This window comes from Anoplopoma fimbria, unplaced genomic scaffold, assembly GCF_027596085.1.
Source record: "Anoplopoma fimbria isolate UVic2021 breed Golden Eagle Sablefish unplaced genomic scaffold, Afim_UVic_2022 Un_contig_10833_pilon_pilon, whole genome shotgun sequence".
NCBI classification, from domain to species: Eukaryota; Metazoa; Chordata; class Actinopteri; order Perciformes; family Anoplopomatidae; genus Anoplopoma; species Anoplopoma fimbria.
The window spans coordinates 1,066-9,228 of record NW_026549795.1 but is presented as its reverse complement, the minus strand read 5'-3'; the positions used below and the strand labels follow the sequence as shown (position 1 = coordinate 9,228).

The 8,163-nt window shown below is 47.0% G+C and overlaps 1 pseudogene; it reads right to left on the bottom strand.

Moving 5' to 3' along the window:
* Positions 1-791: 791 nt before the first annotated feature.
* Positions 792-7,564, bottom strand: LOC129114893 (protein LSM14 homolog A-like; annotated as a pseudogene).
* Between the last annotated feature and the right edge of the window lie 599 nt (positions 7,565-8,163).

Sequence of the window (8,163 nt, the reverse complement as noted above, 5' to 3'; positions counted from 1 at the left end):
CTCGTCACTGTTTATGAATAAACCCTCGTCACTGTTTATCAATAAACCCTCGTCACTGTTTATGAATAAACCCTCGTCACTGTTTATGAATAAACCCTCGTCACTGTTTATCAATAAACCCTCGTCACTGTTTATGAATAAACCCTCGTCACCGTTTATGAATAAACCCTCGTCACTGTTTATGAATAAACCCTCGTCACTGTTTATCAATAACAGCAGGTCTGAACTAGAACAAAGCTCTGACTTCATGTTATGAAAGAGAAAACATTTGATAATTGTCCTAAACAGAAACAGGTTCACATCATTGTTTGACTTGACATTTTTAATCTTCCATATCGTTCTGCTGGAGGCCTGGAAGAATCTGAGGTTCCACTGCAGCTCTAAACACCTGGAGCACCACGAGTGAAGGAGAGGAAACTAAGAGCAGCAGATGAACTTTGACCTGTGGTCCAATCTGCTCTGATAACCAGAGGAGACGTGTTGACTCCCCACGCCAACGTTAAAGGGACGGTAGAGACGTTCAGACTCAGTTCTACTGCAGCAACGTTCTGCTACAGCAACGTTCTGCTGCAGCAGCGTTCTGCTGTTAAGCGAGGGGTTTTGTGAATGAAGTCTGGTGTGACTGAAGAGTGAACGGATTCTGTTAGTGTTGATCTCTAAACATCACTACTGTCCCTTTAAGAGGTGGAGCCTCCTCTACAAACACTGGAGGAAGAGGAGGTGATGCAGAGGAGGGGGATGAAGAGGAGGATGAAGAGGAGGGGGGGATGAAGAGGGGGGAAGAGGGGGGATGAAGGTGAGTGTTCACATGTGTCAGCATCTGATTGAGGTGGAGAGAAATGAAACATGACATTTATACATTATTAGAACTTATTATGGGATGTTGGCGATGGTTGTCTCCCGTTGTGTTTCGCCGTCTGTCCTCAGTGCTGGTGACAAATATACAACTAGTAGAACGTCCTGGTTCTCTGAGTCAGAACACCGCTGGGTTCCTGGAGGAGAACCTCTCCATGAAGACTACGCTGACACTTTGTTGTCCTTCTGGAGACCAAACACAAACAAACAACAACAACAACAACAGCTGTTAGAACATACGTTATCATGGACACAACCTGAGGACAGACAATAAGGTAGTCTTTAAGGTCAGAGGTCATGTTGAAGGTCAGGAGACGTTCTGAACTGAATGAGGAATCTCCTTAAACAAAAGTCTCTCCTCTAATAATGATAATAATAATGTTAATATAATAATGTTAATATAATAATTATGATAATAATAATAATAATAATATTAATAATGATAATATAATAATAATATAATAATTATAAAAATAATATAATAATGATAATAATAATAATGATAATATTATAATAATAATAATAATAATGATTAATATAATAATAATAATAATTAATATAATAATAATAATAATAATGATTAATATAATAATAATATAATAATAATGATTAATATAATAATAATATTATAATAATGATTAATATAATAATGATAATAATATTATTATTAATAATAATAATAATAAACTCCTGTACAATAATGAGATCATGTGACCAGACTCACCCTGTATGCTGATAGGTCAGCAAACTCCCTGCCGGCCTGGTTTCCCGGTAACCTCCTCTGAAGCCGCCTCCTCCCTGCGGCGGACCCGAAGGAGCCTCGGCTTGCCGAGCGACCCCGACCTCCTCTGAAGCCCATTCCTCCTCGTCCACGGTAACCTCCTCGTCCTCGGCCGTGACGGAGAGGGAGTCCAAACGTCTCCGCGTTCATCCTCCTCTCCTCCGCCCAGGTCTGCCTCCGCTCCCTGAGGAGGAGAGGAGGCGGTGAAGAGGTGAGGAGGTAAAGAAGAGGAGGAGGAGATGAAGAGGAGCAGCTCTGAAACTATGATATGAACTCATGAAGTGGTTCTGAACAGACCAGGACCACCAGAACCTGAACCTCTTACCTGGGGAACCCGGAGACTCCAGACTTCTCATTAGCTTTCCTGAAGAGACAAAAGACAACACAGATGTGTTAATGTCACAGAAACTTCTGTCTCAAGTGTCCTCATAGGAGAGACGGAGGACAGACGGAAAGGGACTTAGGTAGACCTGGACCGGTACCTGGTGTCGTCACAGGAGATGTTGTCGAAGAAGGACTTGGACTTGTCGTAGTAACAGTTGGGGCCCAGCGGGTCTCCTCCTCCTCAGCACCTCCTTCACTGGTCTGGGTCTCTGCTACAGAGTCGCCCTTCTCCTCTCCATTCACCGCTTTCTCCGTCTTCTCCGTCTTCTCCTGAGAGACCAGAGGAGGACACGGTCACATGATGAAGGACCACACAGATGTTACAAAGGAGACGGAAGTATGAAAACATCTGGATTCATGCTTTTATAGTCTCTGATCTCGTTACAGTGTAAACAACCAATCTGTGTTTAAATCAACAGGAGAGCTAGTAATGTTAGCAGCACCGCTAACGGCTAACAAGAGGAGAGCTAGTAAAGTTAGCAGCACCGCTAAATTACCCCAGGAGGAGAGCTCGTAACGTTAGCAGCACCGCTAACGGCTTACAGGAGGAGAGCTAGTAACGTTAGCAGCACCGCTAACGGCTTACAGGAGGAGAGCTAGTAACGTTAGCAGCACCGCTAACAGCTTACAGGAGGAGAGCTAGTAAAGTTAGCAGCACCGCTAACGGCTTACAGGAGGAGAGCTAGTAACGTTAGCAGCACCGCTAACGGCCTACAGGAGGAGAGCTAGTAACGTTAGCAGCTGGTCATAGATACCTTTCAGCTTGAGCTTGCTCTGGAACTCCTGTCGATCTCCTCCTTGTTGAACTGAGCGTTAAGCTCTCAAAGTCAAAGTCCTTCTCAAACTTCATGGGTCCGTCCCGGCGGACGTTGAAGCGTCCTCGGCCGCAGTGTCCACCCCCGCCCTCGCCGGTTAGCCGGAGCTCCAGCAGCCGCTGAGGAGCAGAACAACAAGGAAACATTAGAACAGAACCAAAACCATGAGAACAGGAAGTCAAACAAAGCACTCGTCCTCTGCGAGGAGAGTTCTGTCTCCAGAGTTCAGCTCGGTTTAGACACTAAACCAAGCGTCCGAGCGTGAAGCCTCCGCAGATGGAACGCAAGCTCAAAGCATGAAGGAGTTTATTCTCCAAGTGATGAAAAATGATCTGAATCTAAACAACTACGATATGAGATATGATCACAGACTGATGGTGATTACCATCATCTGTAAACTCATATCTCATATTCATGGCTGACTTTATGGTCTTTGTATTAAACGTTCTATAAGAACTAAAGGCTGAATATCCTGTAAACTAGTTCACTGATAAAATATTTATATAAAGCATCTAAACTACTGATCCTCCTCCGTTTCACCCTCAGACAGAGAGGACTACAGATCTACCAGACACAGAGACAGAGGACTACAGATCTACCAGACACAGAGACAGAGGACTACAGATCTACCAGACACAGAGACAGAGGACTACAGATCTACCAGACACAGAGACAGAGGACTACAGATCTACCAGACACAGAGACAGAGGACTACAGATCTACCAGACACAGAGACAGAGGACTACAGATCTGTCCACACTGCAGTCTCACCTGGGTGGCTGAAGACGGAGTGAGTGAGCCCTGCAGGGGGCGCTCTATCTACAGCCGAGAGCAGAGAGGAGGAGATGGTCCGCGGTGCAGACCAGCCATGGCTGCTGCGTCCTCCCGGACCGTCTCACCCCCTCCTCGTGTCCATGCCGTCCCTGAAGCTGGATCTTCTGGCCGGAGGTGGGGCGGGGCCGTGCGAGCGTGGGGGGCTCCTGCGTCCCCCAGGCCGGGGGCCGTAGTGGTGGAGGTGGGGGGTGCCGACGGGCGCTCTGGATCACCTGCTCCAGGGTGGGGCTCTTCCTTAAAGGGTCCAGGCCGGGGCTGCTGCGTCCTGTGGGAGGGGAGAGGAGAACCAGAACCGGATCAGGGTTAGAGGTTCATGATGATCTCAGAGACCCGGATACATACACATGATTCTACATCAGACACGTTCCTCTACGTTGTAAAAGGGGATTCTGTAAACACCTCCGGTTAACACTAGAACCACTCTAAACCTCCAGCAGCCTGGAGGTGGAGCTAAAAGCTGCGTCAGCCGTTACCCAATGAGCACAGAGGAACATACTGAGCATGCTCAGTCAGCTGATTCTCCTTTAACTTAGTAAACAGCCAATTACTGCTTCATTTATTCAACTTGATATATACATATATATATATATAGCTTCATTTATTCATATATATATATATATATATATATATATATATATATATATATATATATATATATATATATATATATATATATATATATATATATATATATATATATATATATATATATATATATATATATATATATATATATATATATATATAAATATAATATAATATAATATATAAATAAATAACACCATACAGAACACTGGTTCAGAGTCTGTAGCTGGAAAAGGAATCATTCACAGCAGACAGAATGCAGACTCACAACTGTCCTCATGAAGTTATCCTATTATTAATAATAATAATAATAATATACTGTATCTATTGATAACATATAGTGATTAATAACAGTGGAAATGTCCCGGATCATTTCCCAGAGTTCACTGTCACATGACAGAACTTTAATAGCAATATAAAGGACACACCTGTAGACGGCTGCTCGTACTCTAACGTCTACCGACCCTCAGAGGCACAACATTCAAGTCTCAGTTCTGTGAACAACACAGCCCTCTTCTGTCCTTATGGCATGCGTTACGTGGTTCAAGGGCCACAGAGAGACCCTGAACCCTTGGATCTCATGCCCAGCTGGGTCCCTGCTGCGAGGAGAAGAACTCACCAACACCAACGGGTCCAAACTGGGGGGAAACCAGGGGGCTGGTGCTGAACTGGTTGTAGGCAGGAACCGGAGCCCGGTTGAAGAGGCCGAGGAGCCGCAGACTGGAACGGGTCGGGGCGGCGGCGGCCGAGACGAGGAGCTGGAGCTCATGGAGGACTGAGGAGGAGAGGGTTAGCGTCACACTGTGAACCTCTGCTCCTAAACGCTCCATCAGGATCCAGGTGTGTGTGGAGGAGGTTTACCTGGACGATGGCGGGTCCTGAGGAAGAAGCATGTCGGCTTGGGCGGCTCGCACCGTCCAGGTCCTTTGATGTCGCTGCCTCTGAAGATGATGTACCGAAGGTGTCGTCTCGAGGCGGGATAGAAGCGGTCGGTGGGGCGGTCTCGGTGCGAAGGAGCGCACTGAGGAGGAGACAACTCACGGTCAGAATACCACAGTTTTACACATTTACATATATTATTACTTCTCATTACACACATTTATCCTATATATATATATATATATATATATATATATATATATATAATATATATATAATATATAATATACAATATATATAATATATATATATATATATATATATTATATTATATATATATAGGATAAATGACTAACGCCTGCTCAGGTGAAGCTTCATTTAACAGATGGTCAGCGTCATAATCTGCTGTGAGTGAACCCAGTGACCTCTGAGCCTCTTTACAGCATGACAGTGAACGTTAAACCAGCGTTAACTTTAGCTAGCATGCTTGTTAGTGATAGCTATGATAGTGTTAGCTTTAGTTCATGCTAGCGTGTTTGTTGATGATAGTGGCGCTGTTAGCTTTAGTTCATGCTAGAGTTGTTGATAGTGGCGCTGTTAGCTTTAGTTCATGCTAGCGTGTTTGTTGATGATAGTGGCGCTGTTAGCTTTAGTTCATGCTAGAGTTCTTGTTGATGATAGTGGCGCTGTTAGCTTTAGTTCATGCTAGCGTGCTTGTTGATGATAGTGGCGCCGTTGGCTTTAGTTCATGCTAGTTCTTGTTGATGATAGAGCTGTTAGCTTTAGTTCATGCTAGAGTTCTTGTTGATGATAGTGGCGCTGTTAGCTTTAGTTCATGCTAGAGTTCTTGTTGATGATAGTGGCGCTGTTAGCTTTGGTTCATGCTAGCGTGTTTGTTGATGATAGTGGCGCTGTGCTTTGGTTCATGCTAGAGTGTTTGTTGATGATAGTGGCTGTTAGCTTTGTTCATGCTAGAGTTCTTGTTGATGATAGTGGCGCTGTTAGCTTTAGTTCATGCTAGAGTTCTTGTTGATAGTGGCGCTGTTAGCTTTAGTTCATGCTAGAGTTCTTGTTGATGATAGTGGCGCTGTTAGCTTTGGTTCATGCTAGCGTGTTTGTTGATGATAGTGGCGCTGTTAGCTTTAGTTCATGCTAGAGTTCTTGTTGATGATAGTGGCGCTGTTAGCTTTAGTTCATGCTAGAGTTCTTGTTGATGATAGTGGCGCTGTTAGCTTTAGTTCATGCTGGCTGTTAGCTTCAGCTCATGCTAGCTGTTAGCTCATGCTAGCTGTTAGCTTCAGCTCATGCTAGCAGTTAGCTGTTAGCTTCAGCTCATGCTAGCAGTTAGCTTCAGCTCATGCTAGCTGTTAGCTCATGCTAGCTGTTAGCTTTAGCGCATGCTAGCTGTTAGCTTTAGCTCATGCTAGCTGTTAGCTTTAGCCCATGCTAGCTGCGGGTAAACGGTCTGGCACTGCCTCACGTGTCGCTGCTATCTGAACAGCTGCTCGCAGACCAGCAGAAGCTAATGCTAGCTGGCGCTAGCATGCTATGTGCGCTAGCGTGCTATGTGCGCTAGCGTGCTTAGTGAGCTAGCGTGTTATGCGCTAGCATGCTATGTGCAGCTGTGTGCTAGCATGCTGTGTGCTAGGCGTGCTATGTGAGCTAGGGTGCTATGTGCTAGCATGCTATGTGCTAGCATTAGCTATGTGAGCTAGCATTAGCTATGTGAGCTAGCGTGCTATGTGCTAGCATGCTATGTGGCTAGCATTGGCTATGTGAGCTAGCGTGCTATGTGCTAGCATGCTATGTGAGCTAGCATTAGCTCTGTGCTAGCATTGGCTCTGTGTAGCATTGGCTCTGTGCTAGCATTAGCTCTATGTAGCATTGGCTGTGGCATTGGCTCTGTGTAGCATTAGCTCTGTGTAGCATTAGCTCTGTGTAGCATTAGCTGTGTAGCATTAGCTCTGTGTAGCATTAGCTCTGTGTAGCATTAGCTCTGTGTAGCATTAGCTGTGTAAAGCAGTACCTTTGGCCAGCGCCACGGTGGAGTTCTCGGTGTCGATGGTGTACAGGATGCCCTCGTAGCGGATCTCTGCTTTGGAGATCAGGCTGATCTTGCTGCCCAGGTAGGGCGTCCCGCCGCTCATGGTGCCGCTGCGGGTCTGCGGGTCTGCGGGCAGCGGAGCACTGAGGTTCTACGCAGAGGTTCTACGCAGAGGTTCTATGCAGAGGTTCTCCGGGTCGCTTCTCTTTGCCACCGTCACCGCTACAACAACATGGCTACCTCATCCTCCATCGGACGCTGTGAGCGCGGGGGCTAACGGGAACATCCTGATATCGCGAGAAGACGCTCCGCCGCGGGAACTAGATCTGTGCGGGGTAGAAGCGCAAACACGTCCACAGCTCTACAGAGAGACGCGAGAGAAGTTACGAAGCGCGTTCCTCTGCTCAGAGGCGCGTGCACAGGCTGGTCTGGGTCAGGTGATCAGGTGATCAGGTGGTCAGGTGATGCTCAGCGCACACACGTGTCTCTCCTCACAGGCAGAGCCGCACTGCCAGGAGAGCTGCGCATCTCTCATCGTAATGTGAAGGATTCTTACTGTTTCTCTGCTTCATGTGGAGCCGTGATCCTTGTATTGCTCTGTCCCTGTCACCAAACAGAGCCTCTCCTCCTCACACAGGCTCTATTCATTGACACTCTACATTCTATTCCTCCTATTTCTACGCTGGACGCCCGCTCGGATCCTCCGCGCATGCGCACATTCTACAATACGATTTGCACAACGGCCCGACATCAAAGATGGCGGGAGCCTCCGACCCACTGGAGGACATGCTCTTCACCGAGGTGGACGAGAAGGCGGTGAGCGACCTGGTGGGCTCTCTGGAGTCCCAGCTGGGCGACGCAGAGCCGGCCGCAGCCGCCAGCCCCGCCGGGGGCCGGGCCGGAGCTCCGGCGGCCGGGCCGTCCTCCGGGAGGAAGCCGCAGCCAGCACAGCGAGCACCGAGCCCGGTGGGGTCCCCCCTCCTCCG